At 33.4% G+C, this 8,232-nt stretch overlaps 2 long non-coding RNA genes across 2 annotated transcripts; one reads left to right on the top strand and one right to left on the bottom strand.

Moving 5' to 3' along the window:
* On the bottom strand, positions 1–815 carry LOC113273521. Its single transcript, XR_003322447.1, has 3 exons — positions 740–815; positions 557–632; positions 1–185 (listed from the first exon to the last, which is right to left on the bottom strand). It is a non-coding gene; the product is annotated as an uncharacterized LOC113273521 (long non-coding RNA).
* A 3,909-nt stretch (positions 816–4,724) lies between these two features.
* Positions 4,725–7,985, top strand: LOC113273522. Its single transcript, XR_003322448.1, has 5 exons — positions 4,725–4,826; positions 4,907–4,983; positions 5,421–5,506; positions 6,241–6,303; positions 7,750–7,985. It is a non-coding gene; the product is annotated as an uncharacterized LOC113273522 (long non-coding RNA).
* The last annotated feature ends 247 nt before the right edge of the window (positions 7,986–8,232 follow it).

The following is an 8,232-nucleotide window of genomic DNA, read 5'->3' on the forward strand; positions in this document are numbered from 1 at the left end:
TTTACAAGTTTAAACATCCAAATTCTACAGTCTATTTCTCTTAATAATTAGGCTGCAGTCTTGAGTCTTTTGCTGGATCTCCGAGACTTCAGTTCCCCACTCTTTGTATCTGAAGGTTTCTTGTTCTTTATCTTCTTAGTGTTTGAGTCAGCATCATGTTCATCAGGGTCTGAAAGTGGCTGGCCCTGCAGCAAGCAAGTGGATGTATAATTAGGGAACAAACCATGTTAACAGTTATATGCTCAGGATGCATAAGGTAATAACTTAAATGTTCTCTGTTAACTGCCTCAAAACATATAAATAGTATTATGCTAACAGTTATATGCTCATGTGCGAATTGTGGGAAAATATGTGCAGCGGGGACAAAATACAGTTATCTCATATTTGCTAGTGTTGGTTTCAAGCCAAAGCTAGAATACAGAAAAATAAGTAATTGGACCCAGGTATCACACAACACACAGCATTATAGCATTAAGCTACATTACAACAAGCATGTACATGGTTCCACATATTTGTTATAACAGGTAGACTAAATTAAGGAATAAAGATCACAAACTCTGTAGGCCAAGCTCAGTGCCTGCTTTTTTCGTCAAAGTTCCATCTTCCACTTCCAGCTGCTTATCAAACTCCTCCTGCACAAAAAAATTAGGGGATTAATAGTGTTAATCAATTAAAACAAACTTATTTGCACATTTACTCAAGCACAAGACAAATAGCTAGGTAGTTTCAGTCGTGTTACAAGCTGTGCTGCCTTTTCCCTAACATCATCGCCATCGTATTCTCCATTTTTGTTTTGATGTGCCTTCCTCCACAGTAAAGACCATGAAAGATTTTCATCTTTCACGAATCTCTTTTTCTTTAATCTAGTAATTAGCAAATACACAAGCCAAATATTAGATACATACTCTTCATATCGTTAGATGTACTCTTTAATTAAGCATACAAGCTAGTTAGATATATTCTTTAATTAAGCATACAAGCTAGTTAGATGTATTCATATGTAAATAATACTAATTTTTGATAAGAAACTGGACTTACTAATTTTTCCAACAGCTATCACCAGCGGAACTGGTGCCACTACCATCGCTATCTTCGTCTTCATCCTCTGACTCTCCTATATTCTGCAAGGCTTGAGCCTCCATGGCTGCAGTCTCATTGTCAGCATACTCATCATCATCATACTCTGGCTCCCATGGCTGTAGACATATCAGAAAACTGCATATACATATATGATTCAATCAAAGATGGTCTGAATTGAAGCACAGCTTCTTTTCAATCAAAAGTCAAAAGTTATTATTATTAAACTATAACAATCCCATGTAACCTAAGTTCAATTCTGTTTTAGTACCACTTACTCTTCGCCATTTGGCTATGGGAATAAGGATAGTTTACCTTGCAAACACAAATCGATAAAACATAACCCGCAATAACCAACCGATAGGGTATTAAGTGCTAAGGACAGAAATAAGCAACTTGACCACTAAACAGTCCCATGGAACAAAATCGTTTTTCATGTTCATTCTATATTAACTTCTCAAGTATGATGGTATTTATCTCCAATTCATAACTTCAGCGCACTTGACAAATATAATCAGAATAAAACATTCAAAGGAGGAAGCTTGAGTTTTTTAGATCAAAGAAACTGAAAAGCATGAGCCTGAGAATGAAGCCCTACGAATTAAATTAGCTGAAGGAAATTCAAAAGCATCACCACAATCCATTTTAGTACAGCTTACTAATTGCCTAGGGATTAAAGTAACAATGCTTCTGGAGATGTTAGGCTAAGCATCAAAGCACAAATGATAAAATGCAACCCACAAAATTCACCACCGTCAGGTAGGTTATGAATGAATTCATTCAATGATGGTCTGATTTGAAACCCATGCATCACAAGATTGTACACAAGTTCAGGTTCAATCACAGCACTGTAAAACAAATAAAAAGATAATCATACATTTCCTTGGGATATTATTACATTACGCATGTAAGCACAATGAGGCCAGGCCTTAGATTGAAAAGAACCACTTGATTTGAAACAGGGTATGCGACAAAACCCATCTAGTAAAATTAGACATAGAGAAAATTTAAAATTGAAAGAGATAATAATGCTACATTGTTACAGAACCCACAAAATATAGGAGAGCCTGAGATAAAAAAGCACATGCAAGTATGAACGCAACATGGCATCTTAGCATTTGAAATAAGAAATGAAATATCTAGTAAAAATCATACAGAGATATCAACCTCTAAATGAACAATATGGAAGGTTTTAGATTGAACCCATTCTCCACAGGCAATAGATCATGAAGCCTATTTAACCCAAGTTCAGATTCAATCAAAAGTATGAACTTATGCATCTTTCCAATCAAAAATCATAGAACTAAAAAGGATATACCTTGGATGTTTTTGATATCTGAACTGATAATACCCCAAAACAGATATATCTCTTCACATCTCTGAACTGATTTTAGGATTGAACTCAAAAGAATTTTCTTTTGATTTCATCCCCACAAATTGAGATTGTTAGGGTTCAAATCGAAAAAAGAATTGACCGAGATTATTACCGCTATATGTTCTTCTTCCATTCCTTGTCAAGATATTCTTGTTTACATCAGATTTTCATCCTACGGCGATTCTGAAACATTTCCAAATTTGCAAACCAAATCTTCTCTGAATAACAACTAATTTTCTGCCAACATATCAGATTTCGAAGAATTTTTTTTTACCAAAGATAAACATAGTGATAAAGTGAGGAAGATACGCTAGAATAACCCCTAATTTTCTGCCAAAATATCAGATTCTGAAGAAATTTTTTTACTTAAGATAGAGATGGGAATGAATAGAGGAAGATAGAGATAGGAATGAAGATACGCTATATCTTCTTTACATCGTTGACATCGATTGAAAACTTGACTCGACACATCGATTGAAAACTTGATCGAGTGAAAACAAGTTCGAGTAAGACTGGAGAAATTAGAACTTCATCCTTTCGAATTTAGGCAATTTGCGCCAAAATTTAGTTAAATAATCAAGATTCGACACTTCAATTGAAAATTTGATCGAGTTGGAACGAGTTCGAGTAAAACTGAAGAAACTGGAACTTCATCCTTTCGAATTCAAGCGATTTGGGTAAAAACTTAGTTACCTAATCAAGACTCGACACATCGATTGAAAATTTGATCTAGTGGAAACGAGTTCGAGTAAAACTGAAGAAACTAGAACTTCATCCTTTCGAATTTAGGTGATTTGCGTCAAAATTTAGTTACATAATCAAGATTCGACATTTCAATTGAAAATTTGATCGGGTTGGAACGAGTTTGAGTAAAAGTGAAGAAACTGGAACTTGATCCTTTCAAATTCAGGCGATATCGGCCAAAATTTAGTTACATAATCAAGATTCGACACTTCAATTGAAAATTTGACCGGGTTGGAACGAGTTTGAGTAAAAGTGAAGAAACTGGAACTTGATCCTTTCAAATTCAGGCGATATGGGTTAAAATTTAGTTACAAGATCAAGACTCGACATTTCAATTGAAAATTTGATCGAGTTGGAACGAGTTTAAGAAAAATTGAAGAAACTGGAACTTGATCCTTTCAAATTCGGCTATTTTGGTCAAAATTTAGCTACAAGATCAAGACTCGACACTTCAATTGAAAATTTGCTCGAGTTGGAAGGAGTTTGAGTAAAATTGAAGAAACTGAAACTTCATCCTTTCGAATTCGGGCGATTTGCGTCATGATTTAGTTACATGATCAAGACTCGACAATTCAATTGAAAATTTGATCGAGTTGGAACGAGTTCGAGTAAAACTGAAGAAACTTGAACTTCATCCTTTCGAATTCTGGCGATTTGCGTCAAAATTTAGTTACATAATCAAGACTCGACACTTTAATTGATTATTTGATCGAGTTGGAATGAGTTCGAGTAAAATTGAAGAAACTGGAACTTCATCCTTTCGAATTCAGGTGACATTGGTCAAATTTTAGTTACATAATCAAGACTCGACCCTTCAATTAAAAATTTGATCGAGTTGAAACGAGATCGAGTAAAACTGAAGAAATTAGAACTTCATCCTTTTGAATTCAGGCGATTTGGGTCAAAATTTAGTTACATAACCAAATGAAAAATTCCTCTCAAAAATCACTAAATCATAGTCATTATAGGTGATTATACTCACTATGTGTGTTTCCATCTAGTTCACTCGACCAGAAATGTTAAATAAAAAAAAATCAAATTTCTTTACTTAAATTATTAGTTTATAAATATATTTTTTTCGGCTTTTTTTTTCTAATAAAAATCAAGTTGTTTTTCTTAAATTATCATTTTATAATTATTTTTTTTGTTTTTTTAAAAAGAAATTAAATAAAAAGAATTTATTTTCTTTTCTAAATTATTAGTTTATAAATGTATTTTTAATAATAAAATTATCACTTCTATAACAGAAAAATAAATAAAAAAATATAAATTTTAAAAAATTTAAGCTTGTTTTTAGTCTGCCAACCAAAATCTTGTACGATTTTGCAGATTGATTTTCTTAATCATAAATATGTTTATATAAATTTCTTTTTTTTTTTTTAGAAAATATCACTTTTATTTTTAATAATGAAATTGTCCCTTCTGAAATGCACCAGCGACACGGTCTCTTTTTGTTTCCTTAAACGCTAAACCAGAAACAAACCGGAAACAGTCCCCTCTTCGTTTAACAATGGAGAAAAAACACCAAACCTAACCTAAAACCCCTTTTACACGCAAAAAATTTCACTCTCTCGCTCTAGATTTCTCTCTTCTTTCTCGATCACCATTGCGAATCTTCATTATCAACTGTGTAAGAGTCATTCTTAATTTTAAAATTCAACAACATCTGAATCTTCAATATTTGTTGATTAATGTATATTTTATCTGCAGGGACTAAAATTAAAGAAAGAAAAGTTGAAGAAATTGTTGATAATCAATTAGATTCAACCAAAATTTCGGGAAAAAAGGTAAATTTAGTTTTTGATTTACAACTTTGTATTCGATTTCAATCAATTTCTCTGCAAAATCCTGTTAAAAAGTTAATTATTTTGTAGCGCTGTATTAGAAGCTCATAGACTATTCATCTGGGAACAACCAGTAATACAGACATAATCAGCTAAGCTCAACAGCATTATTACCCCTATTCTTTGAGTCATCTGCAGACCAAATTTACAGTTATAAGTGATAGCCATTAGCTAGATAGTTTAGTTGTAATATGAGTTTACATGACTGAATATATTAGATAATGTTATGTCTCTTATGTGTTAGAAATTGATTCGAGTCAACTCTTAAGGTTAAATTTGAACTGGAGCTTCTCTTATGTCTCTGGTGTTAGTTGATACTCTATGATAAGTTAGTTCTAGAGCATGGAGATTTAACTAACTTGTTGGATATACTCTTGCAGGAAAATCACATGCTATTATTCATAAGTGGTTTGGACAGATTTGCACAAGAGCAGTCAATTGCGCTTAACTGAAAAGTATAACAAAGGTGGTTCTTTATCGACTCAATAATACTCCTGTTACTGTTGTAGTTTATTTCTCTTTTTCATTGTTCAATCATACCTAATGAACATTATTAGATTTGGTGTGAGTATATTGGAAGGGGATGGTCCAAGTAGCAATGTGTCACTAGTGTCCAACTGAAAAATTAGATTTGGTTGACGCAGTTTATATCGACAGCTTAGGAACTTAGGATTGAACTGTTACCATTCAATTTGAAACCTTCTCTATCGTTTACAAATTTTACAGCATTTGGATAGAACGGGAAGTGTTGATTGCTTAAAACATTCATTAGCAACTTTTCAATAGATTTATTGCAAGAATACCAGCTTTGTCAGGGATTACATTCAGATTATTTTCTCCTGCATTTCGAAAATGTTGTAGAGAAATTTCTGAATCATGAATGCAGTTTTCTGTTAGGTGAGTATAGAGGCAAAGTTGTAGATGTTACGAACATCTTAAATGGCATTGTTAAGGGTTACTACAACTCTCCTAAAACTGAGAGGGAACAAGCTAAAATACTTTGGCCATGGGCATCTTGTAATGAAAAACTTGGCAGAGCGAAGAGAACCCCTGTCAAGAAGAAATAGAATGCCTCTTTCTTTGTTGTTCGTTGCTGGCCTACGTTTGGTTTAGGCTTGGGTCTAGTACTTCAGGTTATTTTTTTTGTGTTTGAGTTTACTTTTGGTTATGGGTTTGGTGTTTTTTTTTTGACTCAAACAGAAAACAAACCGGAGCATGCATCAACTATCTTGGAGGATGCAAAATTTAGAGTGGAAGACAAAGGTCCGTAGTATTTGAAATTGTTGAAGTGTACAATTTTTTTCTCATTTAAAGTATCATCCTTATGTGGAACTTTTGAAGTAGTACTAGGCACCATCACAATATATATGTTCTGAAACAAGTTATTCTTCCAACTCATCCGGTCACGTATCTGATCTATCACTCATACTAGATGGATATGATGTACCATACCAGTACTGTATGCTAAATAGTTTTTAGTTACCAACTTAACAAAATTAAGGCACTACAATGACACAAAGACCTTTGAGGTGCCATCCTTTTTGTTTTCTTGAATTTTTATCTGTTTTTTTTTGTTGTTGTTGGTAACTAATTAAATGAAATAAAGTGTGCTGTCAGATTACACTCAACATTTGTCGTGATCCTGTTATCACTCCAAGTGGGGTTACATACGAAGAGAAAATACTGTTTGCATTTTCTCCAATAGGTGATTTTCTGATATACCTCTTTTCAGTCTTGGTGGCTAACTTCCTGAGATGGCTAACTTTGGTTTCATGTTTTTCTAAATATCGTCTTTGGAGTTGTCCTTAGTGTTTTGAACTTTGTTATATATACAACCCAATATCCCGACCCTTTCAAAGTTGAATGCTCTTGATCTAATTTGTATACGGTATATTTTTCTTGCTCATATCTGTCTTTTTCACTCTACTGATTATTGTTATGTATTGTTCGGCAAGGGAGTTACATGATTTTGATAGCAATAGAAAGAAAAAGTTTAAGACTGCTCATGTAATCTTACAAAAACTATATGTGTCATGACTCATAATCCAGTAACTATCTATCTAAAAGTGTGAATATAAGATACAATGAAATTCAAGAGTTTGAACTGCAACAAAAAGATTAATACAAAATGTTCGTTAGGTGGCGTACTATCTTTCTCTCAAACTGTAACTCAAACCTTAGCAAAGATCAGTACTGATTATTGTTATCTCCGTTCCACCTAATCTCCTTCACATCCATTACGAAATATATCAATGAGTGATTGCGGATTTCCAATAGTGGAAAGAAACAATCCTGCGAGAATTCAGTGTTGTCGCTTTTGTCATTTTCTTTTGTAAGTAGATTTGTCACTGTCTCTTTGATTTGATTTTGGTAGTGAATTCTTGCATCCATGGTACTTTAGACCTTTCAATGTGGTTGATTTTGGTTGATGGAAGTGTTGTATGGTCTCTCAAATTTATTCGCACAGTTAAAGTTTGAACGTTCATGTTTATTCAACATTCACCAACTATATAGTCATGAATATTTCTGAATTGATTCATTAGTTTCTGCTTTCATTGAAGTGTAGATGATGTAATTGATCTACTGGATATATGTTCGTAGTTTTCCTCTTTTTGCTACTGTTTGAGTAAATGCATTTATACAGTTTAGACTTTAGAGGGACAAATGTGTTTCTTTTGTTGAACTGAAAACCCTGTTTTCATGTTGTAGGTTTGGGCTATTCACACGGTACACTATCATGGTCACTAATCTACCGTTGTTGCTCGAGTTGATATAGTTGTGGTGTGAATTATTGATCTGTGAATGTATCGTGCGCTGATTTCAGCAGCCCTGGAAGTGTAATTAGGACCCAAATGTATTTGGCAGTTACTGCAGTTGTATAAAGTTATCTGCATCTGGAATAATGAAATGTTGTAGTATGAGATTTTTTATAAATTTAAGATATGTGTCGGAGTGATTCATTGTATTGTAAGAAGCTTGTCTTCTTCTTCTTCTTCTTCTTCTTCTTCAATTTTTCATAAAATTAAAGCTCGTTACTTACGTATTTTAGAGAATGCAGAGGTCATGCACACATCAATATGCATCAGCAATAAGTTATAGTAATTGAGGTTCTCCCCAGCCAGGTGGTATACATTCTGTTGTGGCTATAAAGTTGCCAAACACTACCTTTTTTTTTCCTTTTTTTTTGAAGCA

This window comes from Papaver somniferum, chromosome 4 (assembly GCF_003573695.1).
Source record: "Papaver somniferum cultivar HN1 chromosome 4, ASM357369v1, whole genome shotgun sequence".
NCBI classification, from domain to species: Eukaryota; Viridiplantae; Streptophyta; class Magnoliopsida; order Ranunculales; family Papaveraceae; genus Papaver; species Papaver somniferum.